General features: G+C 41.4%; 1 protein-coding gene across 1 annotated transcript in view; it reads left to right on the top strand.

Moving 5' to 3' along the window:
- Window positions 1–6,685: 6,685 nt before the first annotated feature.
- The window catches only part of CREB5 (cAMP responsive element binding protein 5), a 452,531-nt gene continuing 431,493 nt past the window's right edge, over window positions 6,686–27,723 (top strand). The window contains exon 1 of the mRNA XM_055123939.1: window positions 6,686–6,714. The gene's annotated coding sequence lies outside the window, so the exon portion shown is untranslated. The remainder of the gene's footprint in view (window positions 6,715–27,723) is intronic.

Here is a 27,723-nt window from a genome sequence, read left to right as displayed (position 1 = left end):
AACCTCAGTCGTTCATTCAGGGATTTGACGAAGAAATCTGACCATCTAGTTGGTGGGCGGCCACAAGGTCTTCTAACATCTCGTGGAATCCAGTCAGTAACAGCTCTAGTCCAGCGGTCATCTCTGAATCGCATTACATGACCAGCCCATCTGATTTTTGATGCTTTGGCAAACGAGACAGCATCCCTGATTTTTATATTGTACAGTATGTTTTAAATGTACATCCATTTTAGCTTGTGTATGCAAACCATTAAACTCACACAAATATATTGGGCTACATGTGGCTGTCTCAGGATTTATTCCTGACCTGCACTCAAGGATCATTCATTGTTCATGGTACTTGGACCATGTGGGGGGCTGGGGTGAGTCACATGCAATATAAGCACCATATCCCTCTACTATTTCTCTGGCCCCTACAGTCACACAATTTGTATTCCATTGTTTTGTGTGCATATATCTTTTTTTAATGTAAGAACAGGTAAAACACAATACAAAACTGAACACTTGATGTATTTGTTCTTGCTTTCTATTCACTCATTAGTTAGTTGAGGCTGAAAGAAAATTTGCCCCAAAATAAAATAAAATCAGGCCAGAAAGAGTAAAAGATAAAGGCATTTGCTTTTCACTGGTCACTTTAGAGGAAACCACATAAGGTTCCACTCCCGTACACTGCTGGGATGGCCCTGATAGGCCCCAGAACTGCCAGGTACAAACAATCCCACTCAGCTAGCCTGATCACTATGACTCCTGGAAATGATTCTGGCTCAAGCACCATTGGGATGGACCCAATTGATAAAAAGCCTTGCATTAAAAGGTTTATGAGAGGGGCTGGAGCAATAGCACAGTGCCTAGGGTATTTGCCTTGACATGGCTCACCCAGGTGCGATTCCCAGCATCCCATATGGTCCCCCAAGCACTGCCATAAGTGATTCCTGAGTGCAGAGCCAGGAGTAACCCCTGTACAAAGAAAAAAATAAGGATTTATGAGAAAATTTCCTCTAAGTGATACAGTAAGAAGAAGGGGAGAAAAGCCTTTTCTAGAGGTCTGTGTACTGGGGGGTAGAGAATGCCTTGTGTCAACCCAGCAGTGCTTAGAGCTTACTCCTACTCCTGACACTGAGCTAAGAGATCACTCCTGGTGGATCGGAGGACTGTAGGGTGCCTGGAATCAAACCTAGGTCAGCTGCATGCCAGGCAAATACCCTATATGCAGTACTATTGCTCTGACCCCCAGATCTGTGCATCTTTAAGGGCAGCAGTTAGAGAAGTATGATCTTAAGCCTAAGAACACTCAGCCATATTGACTGGGTACCTCTTCTGGGTTGTCCTGCTTCCAGCTATCTTACTGATCATCTACGGACTCCCTAAGCAGAGGGCCTATTAGAGAGGTCCCAAAATTCTTGTATTAGAACCACAAAAGTAGAATCCAGGACCCAGTGCCAGACCCTTGAACTGAAACTCTTGGAGACATCTGACTCAAGAAATCTTTAACCAATTGGCCCCTAAGTTTCCTGCAAGTTTCATAACTTCTGCAGGAGCCTCGAAAGTTTGTTTTTTAGGGGGAGTAGGGGAGAACAGCAATAATACAACAGGAATTGTGTTTGACTTGCATGCAGCCAACCTGGATTTGATCCCTGGCACCCCATACAGCTTCATGAGTCTTTTAGGAGTGATCCCTGAGTACTGAGCCAGGAGAAAGTCCTGTGCATTGCTGGGCAGGAAAGCAAAAACAAACCCAGTTTTGTTTCTTTTCATTTCTTGCATCAGGCAGAATTTTCAAGCTTAGTTGCATTTCGAAAAAAATACTAAATCCAAAGTACAAGGTGGAAGAATTTCTTCCTTCCTGACAACCTGTGGAATTGTCTATTCAAACCTTAGATTTAGGAGGTAAGCATTGGTAAGCTGTAGATTTGTTGAGATATTAGGAATCTCCCACCTCCTATTGCTTTGACCTCTTCCTTCCATGCCTAGAATTATCTCACTGGCCTTGCTGCCCAAGCATCTCTCCATCTATCTAAGGTTCACCCACACCAGGTCCAGTATTGGAACTCACTAATCCTCATTGGTCTGTATAGGTGCCAGTCTCATAGGTTCAGCCAATGGGATGTCTCATGGATGTTGTGCCTCAGGTGGTTGTATCCCATGTAGGAGGTGGGATGGGAGTAAGGAGAATTCTGGGTAGAGAGCTGGTGCCTTAGCAAGTTCCATTTTCTTGGCTGAAAGGTGTAGAATAACATTGGTTTGTCCTTTCTTCCTCCAAGTTTAGGTTTACTGAGTAACACCCATCACAATGCTCCTGAAGCACTCCCATTTCCTCGTATCCATCTTTAACTTCTCCTTCGTGCTCTGCTTTCCCTATCTGCTAATCCCTCATTTCCCCTAACCAGAACCTGTGACTTGTAAAGTCAAATTCTTCAGAGATCTCTGGATTTATATTTGTAAGTGAAATATAGCTGTTCTCTTTCTCTTATGTCCTTTGCACATAGAGCAAAGGACATTTAGAGCAATGCCCTTTTTGTATAGACACAGGAAGACAGTTACTGCTATGCTTTTATAACTTGAGCATCTGTCATATTTACTCGACTTAAGCCTCAGTTGCCCTTAGTTCTTAGCACCCAAAAGCAGGGTCCTGACAAAGGGACTGGATGGACCCTGACATTGAAACAGGACAGGTGAAGTGCCATAAAACTTATAATAAGTTAAAAGCACTGTTGTGGACAAATTCTGTCATGGCCCAAGGGAAGTGACTGGACAAGGACCCTGCTAAAGTTAGGAAGGACTAATCTGGCTTGAGTAGTGTAGTCTATAGTGAGAAGTTCCCAGGTGAGCCACCCTTTAAGCTTAATATGTCTCTGTCTGTGTCCATACCAAATTACTAGAAAGATTATTAAGAAGTAAATTTAAGGTGACTGTTTAAGATGTTAATGGACAAGGGAAAGGAGAAATACACCCTTAGATGAAATTCTGCTCTTGAGTGAACCTCCTAGCAGGATGAGATCTTTGTCTTACAAGAATTTCCCCTGAAGGAAAAGCTTTCATAAGTTTATTGTGCTACCTCACCAATGTGTAATTGCCACCCGAACCCTTGGTGATTGTTTTCTATAACTAAGGCTGTGAAAGTGGGCAAGGGAGGAGGAATATGGGCAGTGAGTGAGACTGGAAGGAGGCAGAGGAAGACTAGATTGGAATTAATGGCAAATGATCACCGACCAACCTGGCCCTTATTTTCATCTTCTTTCATCCATTGCTGTCTGCCATCTGGGGTGGGAAAGCTGCCTGACCACCAAATACGTGAGCAGAGCCCACACATATTTGTGAACACACAGAAAGGGTCTTTGTCTCCATCAGTTCTTGGTCTTAATGGGTAAAAAGCACAGAAGGTGGAATGGCTTTCCTGGTAACAGTGTAGGCACCTCAGCAGTTAAATAACCTTTAGTTGAGGTACCCCTTTAAACCTACTCTTGCCTGTCTGCTTCCAGGAGCTGCTTCCTCTGTGTGAATTGGGATCTGAGAAATCCTGGAAGAAATGGAGACACGCAGGAATCTGAATCCACAAAGATGAGCATCTGTTGGCATGATCTGAGATGAAACTCTGCTCTGTATGAACGGTGGGTGCAGGGCTTAGTGTGAGGATAAGAGCTATGTAGGGAAATTGGTGTATTTCTCATTTACTTGGTCAAGTTTGCTAGAAGTCTCAAAATTCCTACCTCTCATGCCATTGTCTGTATCACCTTTATTAATAAAAATGAGGACAAGCACGTCCATAATATTTGCACCAGGAACAGATTTGTTTGTTTGCTTTGGGTCACATCTGGCAGTGCTCAGGGTTTACTCCTGGACCTCCACTCGGGAATTACTCCTGGAGCAAGTAAAATTCTTATAGAATTTGAGTTACTATAATGATCATCATCATGCCCATAACATAGATAAGGAAACTGAGACCCGGAGATTGTTAGAAACTCGGGTAATAGGGCTAATATGCAGCTCAGACTGCTGGACTATAGACAAAGTGTGTGCTTGTGACTTCATTGGTAACAGAGATATGCAATATATAGAAGTTTGGGCGCAAAGTAGACTAGAAATACCTTTAATTAAACCATTGTCAGTTAAGCTTTGAAACAGATGTCAACACCATCATTTCTATGCTGAGGGAAATGATCAACTTATTGTGATTTCAAGTCATCTAATTATTAAAGTATTTGGGAAGTTATTAGAGACATTAGGGCTCCAATAAAGGCATTGCTTGATGAGTGGTAGTGTGTCAAACAAAAGGTCAACAATAATTTTTGATGACCAACAAACTATTTGAATAGTATTGACAACTGATGAACAATTTACAAAAAAAAAGTCTATCTAGGGATCGGAGTAATAGTCTAGTGAGTAGGACACTAGTCTTGCATGGTCAAACTGGGTTGACCTCCAGTCCCCTACGTTGTCCTGGAACTTTATCAGGAGTGATCCCTGAGTATAGAAGCAAGAGTGAACCACAAGCACATCTGAGTGTGGTCTAAAAATGATAACACTGGTAACCGGGTGCTTGAAATCTGCAGGCTATTAACAGTTTGTGGATTTTAAAATATTTTTGATTATTGCCTTGGAATTGCTTATTCATTCTGTTTAGTTTAGGCTTACTAGCTGGGAAAAACATTAACCCTCAAACTGAGCTCCTGTTTCTCAATACATACTAAGCTGTGTTCTTTTTCTGCCTTAAGTTGGCTCTGTGGTTGGCTCCCTCTTTTTCTTTGAAGGAGAAAAAGGTGCGTAGCTGTTACAGGTATTAAGGCTGCCCTGGTAACTGAGTCCCATGTGGGCAAGGAGGCTCTTACTTAGCAGGCCGTTGCTTCCTTCTATAAACCCAGGTAATTGAGCTGCCATATGTAAAGTTTTATTATAAAGATTCAAGTTAGGACTGGAGCTCTCCTTTTGCAATTCCTTCCGGCTACACGTGGGAAAATGCCGTACTGAGAACTCAACAATGGGTTCTGAACACTGTGATGAGAAATGAACAGTCCATGAACCCTGCATGTCTTCAGGCACACAAAGGCAAGGAGGGTTGTTTAAACACTTAAAATCAGAAAGAAAATACAGAATTCATTTGTTTAGTGGATCAAAACCAGCACAGAAGTGTATGGCAATCCAGACACAGCATCTTGATTACCAGCCAGTCCTGCCACGATTCATTCTCTGGCAAACTGCACAGTCACAGTAACGATGCCTGGGCATGAGAAGAGTGAAGGAAATGTCAGATGTTACATAAATGCCAGGGACCATTATTGTTTGTTAATGGGGGTCAATAAAGCTCCAACTCCCAAGTAGATAAAGCTCCAACTCCCAGTCAACATAAGAAGAGTTCTACCTTCCAAAAACTCCTGAGAAGGGATGTTCCCAGTGGATGGGATTTGGAATTTGAAAACACTGTTGGGTGATACCAGTGTCGGGGCTCAAGTTGGCTCGAGGACTCTGCATAGCTCATCCGCAAAATGGGGGTAATTTAAACACCTGCCCCACTTTCTGTGGTAGCTTGTGAAAACGCAGGCAGTTTCGGGGGTGCGGGGTGAGTACATTCTAATGTGTGAGCATCTGTGTTGCTGACCCAGGTGTCCCAAGCTTGCCTGGAATTTAGACCATGGCTTCCTTCCTTTGAGTCCCACTCACAGAGCAAGGGTCTGCAAGGAAGTTAAGCCCGGGCTGGGGGCGGTGATCAGCGGTAAAAGCCAGGCTCTCTGGAAGTCATCGGACGCTGCTGCAGACCAGGCGCCGGAATCCTCCTGCTTCTGACTCTGCCACTTGCCAACCCGTAAGCTTGGGCGAGTTACAGAGCAGGATCTGGACGTGATCGCCAGGGGCCCTTCCGGCTCTGACGCCCAGTCTAAATCCGGCTCATCATTTGGCTCTAAGCAGCAATCCACCTTTCGCCCCCAGGAAACACCTTTCCTGGCTGTTTCTCAGACTCCCGAAACAGGGGTCTTGCCAAGGGTGGCGTGGGAGGCTGTGTCTTGCGTGTGAATGTGCACAATCCAGAAGTGCCTCCCTTGGAGAAGGGGTGGGGTGGAAAAAGGGGGTGCCAGCGAGTGCTCCGAGAAGCTAGGATGGAGGAACGTGGTAATGAGGTCATGAGTGTCGCAGGAGGGGGGAAAAGAAAGAGCTGGACATCTGCTAGCGGGGGGGGGGGAGGGGGGAAGGAGGAGCTTCCAGCTTTTCTGTTTGCAGAAAGTCTTTTCGGGTACCCAGCGGAGGCCCCCTCCCCACCTCTCCCCCTCCCCGGGCCCCATCCCGACTACCAAGGACTCCCAGCAGGATACTCGGGGTCCGCGCCTCCTCCGTGGTCCTATCTGAAACCCTGAGGATTGTTTCCTAGCTGACTCACACCACTAATGTCAGGGAGCCGTGTCACACCGCGCAGGGCTGTGCAAGCTGTTGCTTGCGCAGTCGCCGCCGCCGCCGCGGCTCCGGGAGGCTGCGGCAGGGTCCGCCGGAGGGGCGGGGGCGGGGCGGGGCGGGGCGTGTCTGGGGCGGGGCCCGCCCTCTCGGCGCGCCGGCCCCGCCCCTGCTCCCTTGCCTGCGGACCGCAATGATTTAGAAGTTCAGGAATCCCACGTGACGTCACCGGGGGGGTGATGTAATGCACTCTAAATAGAATGTATTGTAATCTTTGCTCAGTCCAACGTGGTCCCTTCACCCGGGCTCCGCTCTTGCCTTCTCCACACTTGTTTGGTAAGTTCCTAAAAATACGGCTCGGCCACTTCTGGGGCTTTTGCATTTAGCCACTTTTGTTGCACTTGCCGCGGAAGCCATCTCGGGAGCGTACTTGTTTGCAGGGGTCGGTTCTTGGCTGCTGCCGCGAGGTTACTTGTTCCAGCGGGCAGGTCACAGGGCAAGGAGCAGGGAAGATGCGCTGCGTTTTTTTCGGAGGGTGATCTGTGTTTGTCAACACTTTGGTGGACCAGAGGGAAGTCCGGCCCCAATTTGCTGGTGGACTGTGGAATGCTGCTGTGTCCTGAGGCCAGCCCCGAGACCCCACGCCGTGTCCGTTCCAGCAGAGCGCGTCTCGGTGGGCGCCGCGCCGTGCCACTGGAGGGATGCTAACGTGGAGCGAGCGCCGTGTCCGCGCCGGCGTGCGTGCGTGTGTGGGAGCGCGCGTGTGTGATTCCCTGGCCCGGGGAGCCGTTATGAATCGGGGGTGTGTGTTTGCCTCCAGAGACCTGGCAAGGTGCGGAACTCTCCAGAAGTGCAGTCAAGCGGCGGCAGCGGCGGCGGCGGCAGCGCAGACGGCAAGCCGGGACCCTCCCCCCCGCCTCCCCAACTTCCCAGTGATGCGGCGAAGCCCCCCGGAGAAAGTTTGCAAACTTCCAGCGGGCGCAGCGAGGACGCCGGGTCCCCTGGGGGGCGGGGCAGGCGCTGGGGAGGGGGCGCTCGCTTTCCGCGGGGTTTGAGCCGGCTGCTGACACCTCTCCCGCAGCGCTGCCCGCCGCATCCCAGGGATGCGCCCTCGGGGAGCACTTGGCCTGCGCACCCAGCGCGGGATGGAAGACTCAGTTCGCGTGAACTCTGCAGGCAGCCTACCACCTCCGTCCCTTTCGGGCCTGCATCCTCACCCCATCCCCGCTGCTGGCACAAATGACAGCTCCCGCCTGGGCCGCGGTGGCACGGTGGCAACTCCGCGGACACGCGGCGGCGCCTGCGTCTCCGACACATTCGCTTTGGAGCCGCTGAAACTTTCCATCAAGTTCTTAGAGGGGCCACACGCGAAGGCAGGACTCCAGGAGCCGGGTCCCCCAGTCCAACCCGGCTTCCCGCAGCTGCTGTACCGTCGCTTTTATTTCCCCGTGGCGAGGGCGGAGATGTTGAGTAGATAAAGCGCCCGACTTAGGCTAACTTTTGCGAACCGCACCACCTCCGCACCTCCGCACCGTAATAGTTCGAGGCCAGGCACTGGAGTGGGCTGCCAGGGAACGCGGTGGTCAGAGTGGGACGTGGGCTTGATTTTTATTTTTTTTCCTCCCTGACATGTGTCAAAGGCTAAGGGCTGGCTGCAGGTCCATTACGTCATTCTGCAGGCCAGTAACTGTGATGAACAGCATCTGATACTCAAAGCTAGGGGGTTGGGGGGTGCGGGAGAAGGGGGCGTAGACACGCTGACAAAGCGACTCTGCTTTTCCTCCCCACCACCCCGCACTGACTCCTGCAACCGCCGGCTCCTCGGGCAACTCCATTGCCCGGTGCTCTCCGAGCCTCCTCCGCCCCACCCTCCCAGTTTTCCCTCTGGTTCTGTCCCCGCCTTTGACTTGCTGACCACGCGGCGAGCACTGTCCCTGGAGTGTGCGGAAGCACTTCTGGGGTCAGATCAGACAGGGTGCCAGCTCAGCGCGCATGCAATCTTGCCTTTTCTGGTACTTAGGAAAGGCCCCCTGGAGCCCTTCACTCCAGGGCAAAGATGCTCAGCCCTGCTAGAAAACTCAGCTTCGGAAATTCGTTCAGAGAACTTCTGCCATAGCGTGGCCCTGTAGGGGCTTAGGAAAACAGCACACCCACTGCAAAACAAAGTCCTGGTTTTACCAAGAGCCTTCCTGTTTGGCCCAGAGGAAAGAAGACTGAAGAAGTGAGGATGCGGACCCAGTCAAATATAGCTGAGAGATGATGGAAATGTTTCCTTTCCAGCGGGAGGAGTTGGGGAGGGGCTGATCCCAAAGTACCATACAATAAATTTCTGCTTGCCCGGTGCCCGTTACTCTCTTGCTCTTAAGAGTAAGTTTACATATTTAAGGAGGAAATTAAATACCTAAGTCATAGTATCTCGGTATCTGGCAGGTGAAATTGTAAAGAAAAAAACATTGAAGTGCTTCAGGGATAAAAGTAAACTTGTAGAGGAGTGTGTATCTGTGTGTGTGTGTGTGTGTGTGTGTACAGTAAAATTATGTAAATACATTTGGGAAATACTTTTAGGTAGAGAGGAGCAGGAAATTTCAGCGCTGTCCTTTCGAGAGTCATTTGACAAGAAATTAGAGGAAAATTGTAAATTGTATTCGGAGTATGTGGGAATTTCTTGAAGCTCGAATGTTTTGTTATAATCAGTTCTGCTTGCTTCAAAGTGAAGTTTGTGCTGTAGAGTAGGCATTTGTGAAACTCCTCGCTGAAATCTAATTGACACACTTTCCAAAGTTTTTAGCAATATGTGTTATTAGCCACATCTCGAGTTGAAATAATATAAGGTCCACACAATACACGTACATCGAAAATGTGAAACTTGTTGTTTGTGATGCATAGACTGAGAGGAGAAAAATGGCCTGGGTCACGGGCACTAGAGAGTGTGATTAATGATCAGTGATTTAGTGATCAGTGATTAGTGGTTTTATTCAAACTGTTACCTCTGACCAGAAGCACACATCAGAGGATTAACAGGCTCTTTAGATAAATGCTCATTAGTGGAAGGGGAAAAGCAAAGATAATAGGCATGCACCCAGGAACAACTTTCGAAGAAAATCATTCCCGTCTTCAGAATAATAAGCTCTATTAACAGAAAGCCCTTTTAATTTAAAACTTGCTTTTATCTTGTAAATCAAAGTTAGATGTAAAAGTTTGTAGTGCCATTATAACCTAAATTTTCCCATATCCACTAGATGTGGATTATCTCAGTAGTGATATTTTTTTTTATTTAAATAAACAATTGGAGCTTTAGAGCAGCTGAACACTGACAAGTCCTTAACTCCCAGGGTCTGAAGGTGTCCTGCATTCTCGAGGAGTGCAGCTTGCTAACTAGATGGCGCACTATTATTTGCTCTTCTGAGGCTGCAGTGCTGGAGTTTAAAGGCGCAAGTAGCTGCTTGTGAAGTGTTCTTCAACACTTCCAACAAAGTGGATTCTGTGGAGGGTTGGAGGCTAGACAGTTCGACAAGTTTTCAGTCACATTTTCCATGTCAGTTAAATCTGGGGAGTTCAAGGCTACTGGAAAAATTAGTCTCACTGCTAGAAGAAACTTCAGAAGGGAGGAGGAAAGGAGGTACAGAGCCCAGGAGGCCCCCCTGGGTTCCAGGAGTGATTGTAAAATAGCAGATCTGTTCTTTTTCACCGAGAGCTAGTTTCACAGTCTCCTGGTCTGAACTACTGAGGCAAAAGACTTCAAGGTTTATTTTCTACCTAATCTTGCTAGCGAAAAAGAAGTTACTAGAAAGAAAGGGAGAACAACACACTTGCTCTGTTGACTGCAGGAAGCAGCACGTTGCTGATTTTATTCTACAGATAATGGTAAGATGAAGTTTATGAAACTTATTCAGCTATTTTTTAAAAAATTGCAGTTAAATGAAAGAAATCTTATATTTTCATAATTTTCATGGATGGGATTCAGATGGAATTCTTATTTTGCACTGATTTTTACTATTGTTTTTGTCAGTTTTCTGGGACTGGGTAGCATTTTGTGTGGAAAGTGTGTGTGTATGTGTGTCTGTGTGTGTGTATGAATAAGACCATTATTTCTTGGGTAAAATAATGTTCGTAAGCATGTGAAGTGCAGCAGGGGAGCTACCACTTGTTAAATAATGTGTCAGGTAAGAATTCCTTTTCCATGAACTTTCATGAATCACTTACTTCAGTATTTAATTTAAAGGAAGGGGTTTTTAAAAAGCAAGCTAAAAATTAAACAAAAAAGCATTCTTCACTTCCAAACCTAGATGCACATTCCGCTCCCCCGACCCGAAGAAGGGTAGGATTGATTGAATATCAGCATTCACTTTAGTTTCAAATCATTAAGTAGAATGATTAAAAAAAACTTGCTGCTCCCTTTGCATGTTCTCTCCTTCCTTTGCCCATAGATCGTATATAGACCTGTTCTTTTGCAATCCTGACTAGTCATGACAATTTTATTTTCAATTTTACTCAAAATAATATGTTTGCTGGATTGCTATCTCCAAATCAAAAAGAGAAATGGCTGGTATTGATAAATTCCCATCATAACTCAGTTTTGATCTTCCATGGATTACACATGAGCAGACTACATATTATTAGACATTTCAAAAAAATTTTTTTAAAAAGGAAAATCATATCTTTTTTCCCCTTTATCTCTGTGATGTTTCAGCTTTAATTTGGTGGATAATGAATAGTGATTTATTTGCAAGACTTTTCTTATAGCAGTTTTTCAATTATAGCAAGTTGGAAGAGTTTTGGTGCGACTCTTTGTCAGTTTTCCACACCTGCAGATTCAAAACCTATTCACCCATCCCATGCCTTTTTGTACTAATGTCAAGTTCCTTGTTTGATTTCTTGCTATTCTTTGCTTTTGAGCAATGCTGAACAACTAGCCTATCTCCTTCACTGGAGTTTGTTTCCTGGTTAAGCCGAAAATTCGGCTTAACATAAAGTGTTATGTTCACGGGATTCCCATCTGTGAACTTTTTATTTGGAAGTTGGTTTTATTCTGGTTGTATCAGTATACTGGATTTGAGTGCATTTATTATTTTTCTTTTCTTCCTCCCTCTGCTTCTTTACTTCAAAGCAATGCTGTTAGTCACAAAATTAATGTGATCATGACTGGTGTTTCCCATCTATATGCTTCTTTTGCTTCTTACAAATTGGATTTCTACAGCAATTTAAGATCTTTTTTTAGAGGCAGCTTTCTTGGATGAAGATGGAACAATGATCTCAGTCAATTCATTATCTTGTCCTCTTTGACTATCAGCCATATTATGGGAATCAACCTAGGCTTTTATAAATTCATTAAAAATTGTAAATCTAGGGCTGCTTCTTTGAATTCTATTTAAGGAAATTATTCAATTGAGGTAAGGGAACAAGACTGGGGGACAATTGCCTTAAATATTTAAGTGTGCGAAAGAAGCACTTTTAGATATGCTAAACAAACTTAAGAGCCTTTTAGGATTGTTATTTATTTTTAAGCTAAATAAGCTATCTTTTCTTGTAGCACTGCCTTAATTAGAAACTCTGGCACTTTCTAAATGACATCATTTTTTATGTTTTTACTGAAGAGTTCTTACACTTTGTAATTAAAAAAATGGTCAATTGACATTTATTGAGGATACATTAGTATTCCATTTGTCAGTATTATGGATTGAACAATCATGGATTGAACAGTGAAATGGGAGAGGGTGAAAGAGAGAGACAGAGCAAATGAGTGAGAGATTTTCTAATTTTCCAGTTTGTGGTAAACACTGTTTGAGAAAGAATACAAATTTAAGTTATTGAGATACTTCTGGGACTTTCAAAACCAAACTCATAAGATTCAGACTACATCTATGGAAGGTTTTCACTGATTTGGCCGGTGGGAAGGGTCACGGTGGAGCATCAAGGCACGGCTGCATCTTTGTGAGACACATGCTGTACCACTGAGCTACCTGACTGGCCCCTGTTACTTTGATGTTTTGATATTCTGCCCTCCCAGCATATTCCATTTCCTATGAGTTGTTTCTGAGAAACAGAGCTGAATCACTTAACACCTGCAAAACATGCTCTTCGGTTGCTTTCTTCTGTTTTCTCCAAGTTTAGTTGGCTACTTGCTATAGTTCACATAGATTAAAAATGACCATCTTGTCATTTTGCTTGAAGTAATCTTTAAAAAAAATCTTAATTTTTTTTATATTTATTTCTTTGCTTGAAGTAATCTTGGGGTAAGAGTTCCTATGTCTTAAAATTTTTGATAGGAAATGGAATGGCTTGTAGCATAGGTAAGACTCGAGCTGAGGTCCTTTTTCTCAATGATAAACCAACTTGTTCAATTGACAAAGGACAGCCTAAGTCTGGTACCATTCTCTGCTTCACCCCAGCACTGCCAGAGCATCACGTCTGTAGGTCTTGGTCCTAGCTAGGCTGTCATAAATGCCTTTATGTTTAGTTGATGAAAGACAACCTGTGGCATTGGACATTTTGCTCTTTTTGTTTGTTTTGTTTTTATTTTGGTGGTGTGCAGGGTTTACTCCTGGCTCTGCATCTAGGAATAACTCCTGGTGGGCTCAGGTGACCAAATGAGATGCTGGGGATCAAACCAGAATCCTATCTGCTATACTCTCTCCAGTCCTGTTTTGCTATCTTTAAGCCTTTTGATAACTATTCTTTCAAAGATCTTTTTTTAAAAATCTGATCTTTTGAATGAATTGTCTGATCGTAGATCCTAGTTTCTATTCTGTTTATTTTTCTGTAGCTCCAATATTATTTTTTCTAACACTAGAGTCCCATTGGGCTGGAGTGATAGCATAGTGGGTACGGCATTTGCTTTGCACGTGGCTGACCCAGGTTCGATTCTTCCACCCCTCTCAGAGAGCCTGGCAAGCTATCAAGAGTATCTCACCCACACGGCAGAGCCTGGCAAGCTACCCGTGGTGTATTCCACATGCCAAAAACAGTAACAACAAGTCTCACAATGGAGACGTTATTGGTGCCCACTGGAGCAAATCGATGAGCAATGAGATGACAGTGACAGTGATTCAGACTCCCATTTGAAGGCTAATCTTCCTATTTCTCGCCCCGCCCCATCCATGGTTATTAGGCATGCAAAATGTCACTATCTCCACCTCAGTTGTGGCTGAAAGACAAGCAAGAGGCAAAAATCATCTTAAAGACCTTTTTAGAACAAGGCAGTAACTGTCAAGCAGTGCCTCTTTTTCTTTTTCATCATCTTTAAGCATGAATTTGAAAAGTTAAAGTTAAAATAAATAGTTTTTTGTTGGCTAGAGCAAGGGCTATGCTCACTTTTACCCCGGATTAGTCTGTATATGCACCATCGTTCCAGGTCAGTGTACGTGTGAGTGTTTGGAGATGAGTTTTACAACATGAGAAATGAGTTGGAGTTTAGCAAAACCTGAGTAATCCTAGGGAATAGAAGTCAGGCATGCAGCACAGGGGGCTCCAGAGAGCCAAACATATTTTTTGACATTCACAGTGTATTTGAGATGATGAACAAGACTTTCTCATTGGAAAACTCGAACGTATCTACCATTATATATCTTTTGACCTAATTCATTGGTTTCCTTCCAGCTCTTTGCAGGAAGACTTGATATTAGAATTTAGGTCACTTTTGCTCTCTTCTTACACTGAGAAGCCCTGCATTATGGGCAAGATTACTCAAATGTAACACTTCAGCCACATATATGCAATTTTATTTCTTTGGGCTTTCCCAGGGGTGAAATCATGTGCAATGAAAGCAACTTGTTTGTGTTTGGGTCAGCTGATTATTAGAAGAGATAGTTATATATATTTCTCCATTTGACAAATCCAGTAGGACTTTGTCACTTGATCAAAGTAAGATTTTCTTCTTTAAGAAAGTGATAATGCTGTTTTCATTCCTTTCTTTCTTTCTTTCGTTTGTTTGTTTGTTTGTTTTGGTGCCACACCTGATCACTCCTAGTGGGACTTCGGGCACTGTGGGGTGCTGAGGATTGAGTCTGGACTGGCTGTGTGCAACACAAATGCTCTACTCACTGTACTACCTGTCTGGCCCATAGTTTGAATTCTGAGCAGGGCTTGAACATGTGTTAAAGATGGCTCTTGGAATGCTGAATGTCTCTGGGTTATTTATTAAACTACATGTTAAAATATTCACAAGCCAGTATGTGAATATCTACATCTTAGAAGCTTTAATATTTTTTCCTCCATTCTCTCTCTTCTCTTGTGCTAATGTTTTCCTAGATTTAATTTTGATCAGCCATTCCAGCAGCTGTGCTTTCATGAAGAAAATTCTATTGGCAAATGACAAGTGTGTACCCCACAAAAAGGAGATATTTTCTAATAAGGGGAATAGATTCTGATATTAAACCTCAGAAAAAATAATTAACAAGACAGAAAAAGAGAAAGGTTTAACTGAAGGCATCAAGGCTCTGTGAACGCCTAATTCTGCAACTGTGTGGAGTATAGCAAGAGGAAATACCTGAAATAAGAAAAAAGAACCCCAAAGTGTTGACCTGAATTCGGGCCTCTGTGCCTCAATTTCTTGGTGACAGGAATTGGATGATAAGACTTCCTGGTCTCAAAGTTGGGAGATACTATAGGAATTAGAGTGCATGTCTAGCATGCCCCTGACCCACCTGTAATCCCTGGATTGGCCTCCCAAGCACTACTGAGTATAAACCTAGAGACCCCCAGGCACCATTGGGGTATCTCTAGTGGTCCCTAATGCTGCAGGACCTGCACTCTCAGGCCGTTCTATTGAACTTGCAATTTGATTGGCTTAGTATAACCAGGATGGCATGTGCCCCCCCTCCCCCAAGTAGTTCTTGAGAGAGCTCTCACTAAAAAGAAAAGTATTGTTTCTTTTTGGCCTTCTGCCCATTTTTCATTAAAAAAAATCACTCAGTTCTCCCCTTCCCAAATAAATCTGTCTTTTTTAATTGAACAAACAGAAGGCAACCCCCAGTTGGACCAAAAGCTACTCCTGCCCCCCACCACTCCCATCATTCCAGGATCCTCCACCTGGGGTAATATCACTCACTGTGGCACACACTGGTCTCAGCAGCCACCACTGCCCCAGAGTAGGAGTCACGAATGCAAGCCGCATATTTAATCTGAGACTTTCTATCAGCCTCATGAAAAAGGTTAAAAAAAAACAAGTAAAATTCATTTTAGGAGTATATTTTCTATAACCCAGTAGATCTGAAATCTTTATGTTTCAACACATAATCAATATACCCATGTTTATGAGATGCTTTGCCATTCTCAGCAGTGTTTTTTGTGGGCTTCTTTTGATATTAAATCTTAAAAATCTGCTGTGAGTACTACAGTGATAGCACATCTCAGTTTGGTTGCCACATTTCAAGTGCTCAGTGACTAGAGTATTAGAAAATGCTATTTGGTCTCTGTTTCTCTGATTCGTGACCCTGCCAGCCCAATAGAACCAGCTTGGAGTTTATGTTTTAAATGTTTCCATCTCCCACCCCTCCCCCCACTTTTGATTAAATTTAAAAGGGGTGGGGAGAAATACAGGCCTTTATCGTTTAATAAAAAAGTTCTACAAGCGTTTCTAAAATGTAGTCAGGGTTGAGAAGTGCAGTTCTAAATGATCTCTGAGGAATCTTCTCTAATGGTCTCTGATTTTATTTCAGTAAAGCGTGCATTCAGAGTGGTTATTCCAGGCATGCTGCATGCTACAAAATGTATTTAAGCAAATGTAATTAAAAATGAAAACTTACAGATTTAATTATTTAGGAGGTAATTTTGTACCACAAATGAGCTCTGTTGTGTGTGCTTCAAATCTGGGCATTTCAAATGGTTTGCTTTCCAAAATTTCTTCACTTGTGATTTTATTTGCACGCAGTCTCTTAGACATACTTCATTTTAAAAAAGGTTGAGCTCACCACATTTCAGTCATGTTACCAACATACTGCTCTGCTATGGGTCCTAGTTCCCTTTTAACTGTTTTTGGAGGGAAAACCTTCCTGGGTTTGAAACATCTGGGTCCCTTTGTGCTTGTTCCCTCCAAGAATTTTGTGAAAACAAGCTTTGCATAGACCACACTTGATACTAAAATGCTCTTTAAAACTTCTCTTAGTTAAATGTTCATTCTACTCATCATCCTTTATGTCATTAGAGCAAGTGATTCCCAATCCTTTCCAGACCATTTTTCCTTTAATAATTATTAAACAATACACCAGTCCGTGTATCCACTAAAGGAGGCAAAGAACTCCATATCTCCTAATACTCTCAAACTTCTCTGAAGTGAGCAGCATGAAGGAAAGACCTCAGTGATTTCATGTTGCCGAGAGCCTCTGCATTCCGGCCCTCTGACTCACTTCACCCCGAACTCTCTGCTCATCCCTAGCATCGCAGTCTGCTTCCAAGTACATGTCTGTTTGAGCATGTACTTTTGAAACATGACTTAAAACCATTTTTGGGTTTTAAGAATGACATCCTTCTCTACATCGTGTCATGCTAATATTTCTGGTTATTGGGTTTTTGGGGGGGGGTTTGGTTGGTTTTTTTTTTTTTTGCTTTTTTGGTCACACCCAGGGATGTACAGGGGTTACTCCTGGCTCATGCATTTAGGAATCACTCCTGGTGGTACTCAGGGACTATATGAGATGCTGGGAATCAAACCTGGGTTGGCTGTTGCAAGGCAAACGCCCTACCCCTGTGCTGCTGTGCTATCACTGCAGCGCCATATTTCTGTTTTTTATAGTGTCATTGATGGAAGAATTTTTACCTCCATCTGTTCATATGCAACTGTTATTTCTCATCTCCATAAATGGAGAGATGGAATTGGAAAGATGGAGGTGAGGGGTCTTGTTCATTGATGAGAAAGGTGGTCTTGTGAGCAAAGCACCAATAATTTTAGTACTTAAATATATAAGTGTTAATCTGGGTGGCGTCCAGGTGGACATTTTACAGTTGAATTGCCTATTGAATTGCCTTTGAATTAACAAATACAATTCTTTGTGATACTTTTCTATGCGTTATTTGCATTTAAACTCTGCCAATAACTATTTTTTCTTAATTTTGGACTCTACATCCTGGATTTATGAATAAATATATACAGGTATGTTAACTTCTGAACATGAGATCTGGTCTAAAAGTTGCATGAAGACATCTGTTACAAACCTGTGCTTTTGGAAGTATCTGGGGAAATTTTCAGGCTACTTTCTGATGGACTGTTAGAGGAATCTGAGAGAGACAATAGATTAAAGATGTAGGTCATTTAACTCTGAATATTTGAAAGCTAAGGACTTTAGGTATTCATTCTTTGAGCAAGATAGACTTTCTCTTCTGAATATCTCCAGTAAGGCATGTCAGTTCTTGTTTTACCAGTGGACTTATTGTCTTTATACTTGGCTCACAGCCATCTGCATTTAAGTATTTGGGTTTTGTTTTTTCCTAATAATGAATAAGGTTGAATTTAGCCATTTATTTGCAATTTCTGTCTGCAACTCTGTGTCTTCAGTGGTGAGATACAGGCCATGATTAATAATGTAGTTGTGGCCAGTGCCAGGAGGGATTATTCTGGGGTTCCTTTCTGAGCACTATACTAAAATTAAAGCAATTTTAATACCCACGCACATATGTGGTTATGGTGGTTAAGATTATATAGAAATAAAAAACTTGGCCAATAGGATTAGAATGTTACTAGCTCATATCTTTGAAAATGTGCTTCTTATTTTATTTTAGGGTGCCCAGAGAGAAATTGTTCTTCCTTTTGAGCAAGTATCTATTTGTTACATTGATTCAGATACACATATTGCTGATTAAAAGATATTGCTCGATTTAAAACAATTGAAACCACATTTTAGACACTGTATCTTTTAATAAGGCCGGTCTGAGCACACACTGTTTACAATTTCGCCTTCCAGCCTTGAAAAGACAGATGACTAACCACCACCATTCTGAGTGCCTTGCTGGTGGATGTCATCAAAAGATGATGGTCTACAGTATTTTGGCACCGTGAAGCAGCATGTAATTTGAAATTGTACTTTTTGCTAAATACCCATGCTAATCTCTAACCATTCAAAACATTACAAACAAAACAAAACAGTAAAGTCTGCCCATTGCATGGGGGAAACAGTGGAAGAGAAGTGCAGTGAACTTTTACCACGTGCCTCTGAAGCACAAAAATTAGGGAGAAATATTACACATCGTACTGGACATGCCCTTTGGAAGGGATATTCTTTAGACAGGTTAACCCTTTAAACCAAGTCCATTTTTAACCCTTCTTTTTAAAACCATTTTTAACTAGTTTGTCATTACTTTTTATTTAAAATATCTATTTAGAAAGTAGTATATGCATTAACATACACTCAACCATTTATTGCTTAAAAAGGGGGACTGGAAATTGATTGCACAATAGTGTTATATATATTTTTTATTGGTGGGTGGGAAGCTCTCTCACAAGAAGGGGACCCAGAGGTAATTCCCAGTGAGAGCCAACTAATTGGGCTGGATGGTTCAATGTTTAGGACCAGTAATGCTGTGCTGCTTATACCTGGGTAGTTCAGTAGTGCTCAGGAGGTAAGTGGTACTGGTGAATGAACTTGGGATCCCAAGTGTTCATATGCTCTAGTCTTTTGAGCAGTTTCCTCAATTTGTCTTTTTTGTTGTTGTTGTTGTGGGGGAGGGTGTTTAGACTACACCCAGCAGTGCTCAGTGGCTAGTCCTGTTCGCGCAACAGTATTTGCATAGAGACCACCTGATTAATAACTCCTTACAGCCTCAGGATTCCCAAATTAATTTCAGATTAACTGCCCTACTGGTAACTTAACAATACAGAGAAATAGACAAGATAGTTTATTCCCATTGGATGGATATAGAAGCCAAGATTCTCAGGGAATAAGTGATATAGAGATATACCGGTAAAGGAAGGGCAGATGTATTACCAGAATTCAGTTAGATTCCCTCTCCCCCACCTCTTTTACTGAATCTTTTTTTGTCCTGCCACATTGCCTCTATGCTAACCACACAAATTTATGGAATACATGTGCTCTTTGTTACTAAGAAGTAGTAACTCGGTTTATATATCTCTGTATTTATTTGTTTTATTTATTAATTCTCCATTCAATTGAAATAGCAGAGCCATGAGCTGAAGAATTGAGTGGCCCACCTGGATTTGATCTCTGGCATCACATATGGTCCCCTGAACCTGCCAAGAGTGATTCCTGAGCTCCAAGCAGGAGTAGGTCCTAACCATAGCTGGGTATGGCCCTCAAACAAAATCAAATGAACAAACAAAAAAATTGCAGAGCCTATTGGGCCTACATTACTCTCTATGTGTTGGATTTGTGTCGGTGTATTTGTGTGTATGGGGTGGGAAGAGCATATCTGCAGATAGGTGTTTGCATGAAGTACCCTGTATTGACTTTTCTTCCTCCCTTCCTCTCCTTTCTCTCTGGGCTCTTCCTTTATTCCTTTTTCTCTTCCCTCTTCATCAGATATTTGCTGAGCACCTATCATGTGCCAGATTCCAGTTATGTATGATTATAAATAGACACAGTCCCTCTGCTTAGAGAATTTATTGATGGAGGAGAAACAAAAAATATCACCACAAGTGATACATCATATAAAGCTCAATTCTTAGTCTTTTGAAGTGTCCATATTGTTTCCCCAAAATGTCAAGCCAATAAACATTCCCACGAGTTGTGGATAAAGGTTCCTTTTACCTTACATCTTCACTAGCACTGGTGATTTTTTATCTTTTTGATGTGTGCTAGTCTCACTGATGGGAGGTGAAATCTCACTGTTGTTTTGATTTGTATTGTTTTGCTGAAGAAAAGGGATGAAGAAAGTTGTTCATGTACCTATTGGTCATCTCTATGTTTTCTTTGAGGAAGTTTCCGTTCATCTATTATCCCCATTTTCAGATGAGGTTGATTGTTGTTTTCTTGTTAAATTTTACAAGTGCTTTATATATCTTGGATGTTAATTCTTTGTCAGATAAGTGGTGAACAAATATTTTCTTCCAGTCTGTGGGGTGTCTTTTATTCTGGTCATTGTTTATTTTGCAGTACAGATGCTTCTTGGTCTGATGTTGTCCCATTTGTTTTTCTTTGCTTCCATTACCTTGGACAGTGGTGCTGAATTGTTGAAGATGCCTCTAGATTTAATGTTGTGAAGGATTTTGCTTAAAGACCTTATTTTGATTGCACTACCTCTATAAAGATTCTATAAAGATTTTATTTCTAAGTAAAATCATACTCTGAGGGACTGGAGGCCGTTTAAGAGGACCAAATTCAACTATTAACAAAACTATGCCAGGAAAAATAGAGGAATACTTCAGGAGCTGGACTATTGGGGATCATGTGGTTTATAATTAGATGTTTTTAGCACATGATAAAAATAAACTTTTGTTTGGACTCCAGAAAACCCTGGAACTGGGTGTTTATACATTATCAGGTTTAGATAATACCAACAAAACATGACTATACTTTAAAATTAAGTATGTGTAACACACTGATAAATGGATATGCTAATATAAGCACTGTCCTTGCTGTCCACTTTGAATTTCGTTCCAGGCTTTGTGGAAGAGCAAAGTCAAAAGGATAACACTAACTTTTAACATTGAGAACAAAGAATTAAATAAAATTTTTTGTCAACCTGCCAAGTCTAACTACTGTTGTTTGATGTCATAATATTTATTGACAAGGACAGAAGTTGTCAGTTGTTGTGAACAATGCACACTAAATGGAACATTGACATTTGAGTATAAAAATAGATTATCATCTTCTAATTATTGGAAATAATTCCAGATTATTTAATACTTCAGTTTTTCACACTGAAAGCAAAAATACAATAAAAAATAAAAAATATAACTTTTTCTTATATATGATAAAAAGCAACACAATTAAGAATTGTCAAAAGATTTGACTAGAGAGTTCTTTAAAGAAGATAAATAAATGGTCAGTGAAAAGTGAAAATATGTTTGACCTTGCTGACTATTAGAGAAATGCAAATAATGAACACCATGGTGACATCCTCTAGGATGACTATAATAAAAAAGGTGAGTTATTATAAGTATTGGTGAGGTTGTGGAGAAATGAGAATCCTCATATAGTACTGGTTGAATTATCAAACAGTATAGCCAGTTTGAAAAATTTTGGCAGTTCAATAAAGAGTCAAATATGAATCTTATGAGCCAGAAATCCACTTCTAGGTATGTATACCCAAAAGAAATGACAACTATGTTCATATAAAAACTTACTTGGTGCTAATAGCAAGGTTCTTTATAACAGTAAAATTGTGGAAACAGTCCTAATAAGTTCATTGACTGATGGACATATGAAATAAACTTTATATATTGGAATATTATTTGGCTATGAAAAGAAGTACTGATACATGTTACAGTACATATGGAATTTGAAAATATATGCTAAAGAAAAGCATATGTGAAGCACTACGTTATATGATTCCATTTATATGGAAGATCTGTGTTAGCATGGGATGGAAGGAAAATTTATGATTGACAAATCTTGGGGTAGTCTGAGGCACTGGGGGACATGTGGTTTCTTCTTGGGGGTCATAAAAAGCTTATGAACAAGATAGTGAGGAGGATTTCACAAATCTTGAATATTTTAATGCCCATTGCACACTTTAAGTAGGTGAATTACATAGTAGGTGAATTCTAGTTCCATAAAAATTTAAAAGGTAATAAATGTATCGTGGAAGAAAAATTGGACAGTAAATTAAGTTTAATTATATGCCAATAGAACTGTTATTATTTGTGTGTGTAGGGGGGATTAGGGAGTCTACACCTAGCATTGCTCAGGTGATCACTACGCAGTGCCAAGGATCGAACCCAGAGCTACCTCAAGCAAATTGTGTGCTCTAGTGCTTTGAGCTATCATTCAACCCCAATAGGACATTTTTGTCCAACAGCTTATATTTGTTTATATTTGGTATGAATATATCAAGATGAACAGTGGCTAAAGGTTAAAAAGGGCAACCAGACTTTGATAGTAGGAATGATCAACTCTGAACATCTGACATACCAATACCTTTTTTCTAGGTTATGAGCCCTGACTTTAAACTTCAACCTGGACACTTCCTTCTACATGGTTGGCTGCCATTCTGTAATTTTTAAATTTTTCCAATATGAATCAATTTTCACAACATTTCTCCTGCTAATGAGTCTTATTCAGAGTGGGCCACCATTATTGTCTGGTTTCCTGGCTTGAACCCAACAGGCATTAATTTGCCTTCTTGTCAGCCATCACGAGCATGCCATTGTCACATCTTCTTGAGAAATACCAGCAATTATTTTTTTGGAAGAGCACTCCTGGTTGTGTCACTCATGATGATTCAGTGCCAGGGATCAAACCAGAATCAGTTGCCTGCAAGGCAAGTGTCTTACCCCCTGTACTATCTCTCTAGCTCAATATCAGTGATTTTCATCTTTCTGATGTTTTCCTTTCAACTAGCATCTATCTCTATGAATGGAGCACAAAAGGGACCAGAAGTATTTATAGAGGCTACTCTCTTCATCTACCATGTCAACCTTCAGCACTAGTTTATCAAGAAGCTATAGTTTCTCCTTCTTATGGATATGGAGAGTGGTTCCTGAGACCACAATTTTTTTGCTCTGACTGCTAAATTAATATTTGATCTAAGCTTTTATCTTATTTCTCTGCACCACAGTCCACTCCAGGCAGAGATTTAAGGCCCTTAAACCAACTTCGTTCAGCATCCCTAGGGGCATGTTCCATATTCAAGTCACATTCAGGGCAGCTTTTGTTGGTGTTGATCACCTTCTCTTTCATACACCCCTCTTGCTTAGCGCACACCCCAGTCCCTTCCCTGCACGCCCCTCCCCATCACCCCTCCCTTTAGGGCTGTGGAAACACTCTTGACTTGATCTTCCAAGAACAATGTAAAAGTAATGAATTCTCAGTGTTCTGCTAATGTCTTTCTTATGCTTTTTTGCTTTTCAAAATTATTTAACTTTCATAAAAGTTAACATCCAGTACCCTCCTTTAAATTACCTCTCTCCTGGCTAAAATAAAACCCTTCTATTATGGTTATTTTTATGTTTGTCATAAATTCCCTCTTCTGTATGGTAAGCTCTATAATGGCAAGATCTGGCTCTTGATCAGTTTTGATTTCCCTCATAAAACCTAACATATAGTCCCTTACACAGAGTAGATGGTTAATTAATTCTGAGTGAATTGATAAAAGGGGTTCTTGAAGATTGTTCTTCATCATGAATTGCATATTACCAGCCTGAGATACTTGATGTATCTTGAGTGGTTCTGGGAAGATAATTTTAGGGAGATTCTGTATGTCTGATTTGTAACTTAAAAACTATTGTATTTCAGAAAGCCAAAAGTAGGGTGGGAAGAATAAATCACAGAGGATTTCACAGCTATAATGAATTACTGATTTTTCCCCTTTCATTGTCCTCCATAACCTGTCCAGAAGGAAACATAATTTTTATTAGTTTAAATCAGAACATAACCATGTTAAAAATTCTTCTTCCTTCTCTTAAAACTATGCCAGAGACTTATTTTCCTTATTTTCATGTTGTTACATGAAAACTATGATTATACATTGTATTCCATTGAGTTGTTATATCATAATTTCTTAACCATTCCCTGTTGCTTGATATTTAAGTTTGCTCTGGATTTTTTTATGATTATAAAAAACACATGACTAACTTTCAGCAAGAGAAGCATGTACTCTGAAGATCTTAATCTCTCCCCTTATGCTGGCTGAAATCTCCTTCCTGTAGGGTTAAGATTTGGCAAAACTGTGAGAGGCCACATTTGTCTTGGACACCCTGATGGTACCCTTAGTCTTTTAATTTATTCTCCTCTTCCTCTCAGCACATTCTGTGCCACCACAGTTCTGTTATAGGAACTCAAAACTGCCATGTCCCCCCAGACGTGACCCATCTGCCACACAAACCCAGCTCTCTCCCTCCTCCTCCTTTAGACTGTCTTTTTCCTTCTCTTATTCCTCTAGAGCCTCAGTCATAGTAAAATATTAAACTCAGTATTTTAAGTTTCCAGTTGGTATTTTTATTGGAAGTGAACTTCTGAAGTTGGTCATGTAGCAACCTAACAGAGTACATCATTGAAGATGGGTCTTTGCCTTCTTTAGGCTAGAGTCTTACAGGTTCTAAAGATATGTGAGTGAACACCTTACAAAAAGCTCTATCCATATTGGCATATATATGTATATTTTGAATCAAACAATTTTTAAGTGTTGGAGAGAAAGAGCTGGGTAAGGGGAAACAGGGTAATCTTTCATATCTCAGATGGGGTAGTTGGAGAAGGCATTTCTGAGAATGAGATATATGAGCAGAGAGGTACTGAAGTGAGGGAGAAAATTCTATAAGCCCTCTTGAGAAGGAACTTTTGGGTAAATGGAGCTCCTAGTCCAAAGGCTATGATGTGCATAAGGAGCAGCAAGAGAGCATGTGTGGAGGCAGTGAGGAAGGACTGGAGTGGTGGAGGGGTTGGCTCATGTAGGGGGTTGGATACTATACTAGGAACTTTGGGCAGGACTCAAAAATAAAGGAAGCCATTGGAGCATTTGAAGAGACAATATCACTTCTAAAACTTCCCTCCATGCAATTAAAGAGTAGACTGTACTGGGGCCAGGATGGTTACAAGAAAGCAAGACAATATGATGATTTGGACTGAGTGCGATTGTGGGAGGAGTAAGAATGAGGTTGGATTGTTTTGAGGGGAAAGTTGAAAGGACTTGCTAACAGACTGTGTGTAGAGGTCAGGAAGAAGTTGAAGGGGAGGTTGGAAGGGGTCTAATGGTTTAGAATGAGACCTTGGAAGGAAAGAGTTGCCAGCCATCAATATGGGAAAGATGATGGGTGGTACTGATTTGGTAGAGGAGACCTGGGGATTTGTCTTCAGGGTGCAAAGATGTCCAGTAGACAGTGAAATGCTGAGCTTGACATTTAAGGGAGGAGTTTGAGCTTTAGCTATAAACAGAGATAGACTAGCAATCATTAGCATGAGAGAGACCAACTCAAAACACTCATCCCTTATTCAGTGTCCTCCAATCACACTGGATTTTCAGGTGCTTCAAAGCATCTATCCCTTTTCAGCAGTAGGCCCTTTGTGAGTGCAGTACCTACTGGGACAGCTACTCATTCCTGCCTAGATAGACACTGTTTGTCCCTGGTTCCCTACTTTAAATCCAATCCTTTTATTAAATACTGTGAGAGTCCGGCAAGCTACCAAGAGTATCCCTCCCACACGGAAGAGCCTGGCAAGCTACCTGTGGCATACTCAATATGCCAAAAACAATAACAAAAAGTCTCACAATAGAGACGTTACTGGTGCCCTCTAGAGCAAATCATGAACAATGGGATAACAGTTGTTCAGTGCTACCTTAAACTTTTCCTCCATAGCATTTCTCAACTTTCAATTTATATTCTTTAATTTCTATCAATTTATATTCTTTAATTTCTAATTAAAAATTTTAAAAAATATATGTCCCACTAGAATATATATTCTAAAGCATCAGGGATTGTGAAGTTGGTTCACATTTTTTCCCCTACATCAACAGCTGGTGCATGACAGACACTTTTAAAATATTTGTTGAATAAATGGCTAATTGTTAATGTAGTAAATTTCATATTACATGATAGCTCCTCTATTCCTAACCATACAATTTCATAAACCATCATATCCAATAATTTTCTTTCTTAATACATAGACTGATTTAGTAGTTCTGCATGCCACCTGTAAACAAAATATTAGGTAATATGTGAAGTGAGGCTAGAGTGTGGTTAAAATGGAAATTATTGTTTACATGGAAAGCTTTACAAAGAAAAAGAATTTAAGGCTTCTATATAGCCCTCTCTTCCCCGCCCCCCCCATCAAAATCCTCTCACTGTTGGTTTCCTTGCCAGCAGCTCTTTTGCATTTCTGTGGGTACCCATATCTCAAATCTCCTGGAGTTATTTCACAGTGAACTTTCACTAGACCTTTCACTTCCTACCTGTCAAAATGGTCAGGGTGAGAGGGGCCAAGTGGGTCAGAAGAAATGGGGGAAATTATGTGGATGCGGGAATCTGAGTTGGCTGTTAACTACCTTTGGTGGATCTTAGAAAAGTCTGTTATTTCCAGCAGCATGCTGGGAGGATTTGTAGGAATTCCAATGTTAGGGAGAAATTTGCTTTATCATGAAGGGACTGTCTACTCCACAAAGAGCTCTGTTTCTCTGTGTTTGGTGGTACAGAGGTGCTGAAAAATTCAATTATAGAATGAGGTGTTTGCTGCCTTAAGACTAGAATGAAGTTCTAGAGGGGCTCTGATTATTTGGGAAACACATATATGGTTTTATATGTACATATTTGTATGCTACCCATATTTGAGATTGAGTAATTGATATATACTTCAGCTGAGGAATTTTATGTAGAAAAACATCTCACTGTCTTTAGAGATAGTCTAGTGGTAAGGCAGCCATTCAGCAAATATATGCTGCATATGTATGGCAGGAGATTTAGACCTATGCATCGGTGAAGAATACTGAACAAGAGAAAGTTATCATTTTTGTGGAAATTGTGGGATATTTTGAGTCTTGGTCTTTTCATCTCAAAGATGATGATAATACCTCATAACATTCCCAAAAAGAATTAAATGGATTGGGAATGTAGCTTAGAAATAGGACATTTCCTGTGCATAAATGAGGCCCAAGTTTCAACCTCTGGGACAACAGAATTAAGATAAAATAAAAAGAAAGAGAATTTAATGACCTCAGATGTGAAAAATACAACTAGGTTTTTAAAATGCTATATTAGTATGAGTAGCTTTGGATTGGCACACGAATTTATTATGCACTTTGAAAGTAAATGCTGATGTATTTGTAGTCCTTAATATTCATCATACAAAAACAGGCTAAGATATCACTCTTTTCATTTATGGAGATAAAATTTCATTTCACTATAATTCTAACAAAAAAATAATAAAACAAGTGTGTAGACTAACCTCTAAACCACTGTTACTTAGCTATTGCTGTATAACAGATTAGCTCCTTTCATCAATATATTAATTAAGTGAGGGTTTCTTTTGTTTGTTATTTGTGTGTGTGTGTGTGTGTGTATACATGGGAAGGAGGCCACTCCTGGCAGTTCTCAGAGCTTACTTCTATCTCTCTACTCATGGATCACTTCTGATGGTGCTTGGGGGGGGTCATATGTGCTGCTGGGGATCACATCCAGATTGTCCATGTGCAATGCAAGTGCCCTACCCACTGTATTAGTGCCCTAGCATCTTGATGATAGCTTCTGATGTTCATCAGTCTGCGGGTTTAGCTAGCTCCTATGGCTTGGGGTCTCTCACAAGGTTTAAT

This window comes from Sorex araneus, chromosome 1, assembly GCF_027595985.1.
Source record: "Sorex araneus isolate mSorAra2 chromosome 1, mSorAra2.pri, whole genome shotgun sequence".
NCBI lineage: Eukaryota > Metazoa > Chordata > Mammalia > Eulipotyphla > Soricidae > Sorex > Sorex araneus.
The sequence above is the reverse complement of the archived record's forward strand: the minus strand, read 5'-3'. Positions and strand labels throughout refer to the sequence as shown.